This window comes from Arachis hypogaea, chromosome 4 (assembly GCF_003086295.3).
Source record: "Arachis hypogaea cultivar Tifrunner chromosome 4, arahy.Tifrunner.gnm2.J5K5, whole genome shotgun sequence".
In the NCBI taxonomy this organism is placed as follows: Eukaryota; Viridiplantae; Streptophyta; class Magnoliopsida; order Fabales; family Fabaceae; genus Arachis; species Arachis hypogaea.
Window position 1 is genome coordinate 99,666,590 of NC_092039.1, and position 1,727 is coordinate 99,668,316.

The following is a 1,727-nucleotide window of genomic DNA, read 5'->3' on the forward strand; positions in this document are numbered from 1 at the left end:
CTCCATCTCTCTTGATAAGTTCGAATTTTCTACCTCTGTCTTCCATTTTCCTTTTCCTCTGACACCTCAAGGAATCTCTATACTGTGACATAGAGGATTCCACATTTTCTTGTTCTCTTCTCTTTCTTATGAGCAGGAGCAAGGACAAAAGCATTCTTGTTGAGGCTGATCCTGAACCTGAAAGGACCTTGAAGAGAAAGCTAAGAGAAGCCAAGGCACAACTCTCTGTAGAGGACCTAACAGAAATCTTCAAAGAAGAAGAACCCATGGCAGCCGAAAACAACAGCAATGCCAACAATGCAAGGAAGGTGCTGGGTGACTTTACTGCACCTACTCCCGACTTCTATGGGAGAAGCATCTCTATCCCTGCAATTGGAGCAAACAACTTTGAGCTTAAGCCTCAACTAGTTTCTCTAATGCAACAGAATTGCAAGTTCCATGGACTTCCATTGGAAGATGCTCATCAGTTCTTAGCTGAATTCTTGCAAATCTGTGACACTGTCAAGACTAATGGGGTTAACCCTGAGGTCTACAGACTTATGCTATTCCCTTTTGCTGCAAGAGACAGAGCTAGAACATGGTTGGACTCACAACCTAAAGAAAGCCTGAACTCTTGGGAAAAGCTAGTCAATGCCTTCTTGGAAAAGTTCTTTCCACCTCAAAAATTGAGTAAGCTTAGAGTGGAAGTCCAAACCTTCAGACAGAAGGAAGGAGAATCCCTCTATGAAGCTTGGGAAAGATACAAACAATTAATCAGAAAGTGTCCCTCTGATATGCTTTCTGAATGGAGCATCATAGGTATTTTCTATGATGGTCTCTCTGAACTGTCCAAGATGTCTTTGGATAGCTCTGCTTGAGGATCTCTTCATCTGAAGAAGACGCCTACAGAAGCTCAAGAGCTGATTGAAATGGTTGCAAATAACCAATTCATGTACACTTCTGAAAGGAATCCTGTGAACACTGGGACTAATCAGAAGAAAGGAGTTCTTGAGATTGACACTCTGAATGCCATATTGGCTCAGAATAAGATATTGACTCAGCAAGTCAATTTGATTTCTCAAAGTCTGTCTGGAATGCAAAATGCACCAGGCAGTACTAAGGAGGCTTCATCTGAAGAAGAAGCTTATGATCCTGAGAACCCTTCAATGGAAGAGGTGAATTACATGGGAGAACCCTATGGAAACACCTATAATCCTTCATGGAGAAATCATCCAAATCTCTCATGGAAGGATCAACAGAGACCTCAACAAGGTTTCAACAATACTAATGGTGGAAGAAACAGGTTTAGCAATGGCAAGCCTTTTCCATCATCTTCTCAGCAACAGACAGAGAGTTCTAAGCAGAACACCTCTGACTTAGCAACCATGGTCTCTGATCTAATCAAAACCACTCAAAGTTTCATGACTGAAACAAGGTCCTCCATTAGAAACTTGGAGGCACAAGTGGGTCAGCTGAGCAAGAAAATTACTGAACTCCCTCCTAGTACTCTTCCAAGCATTACAGAAGAAAATCCAAAAGGAGAGTGCAAGGCCATCAACTTGGCCGAATTTGGAGAGGAGGAAGAGGCAGTGAACGCCACTGAGGAAGACCTCAATGGACGTCCACTGGCCTCCAATGAGTTCCCCAATGAGGAACCATGGGAATCTGAGGCTCAAAACGAGACCATAGAGATTCCATTAGATTTACTTCTGCCATTCATGAGCTCTGATGAGTATTCCTCCTCTGAA

At 42.8% G+C, this 1,727-nt stretch overlaps 1 non-coding gene across 1 annotated transcript; it reads right to left on the reverse strand.

The window, feature by feature from the left end:
• Window positions 1-671: 671 nt before the first annotated feature.
• Window positions 672-779, reverse strand: LOC112798615 (small nucleolar RNA R71). The gene has a single exon (XR_003200220.1). It is a non-coding gene; the product is annotated as a small nucleolar RNA R71 (small nucleolar RNA).
• Between the last annotated feature and the right edge of the window lie 948 nt (window positions 780-1,727).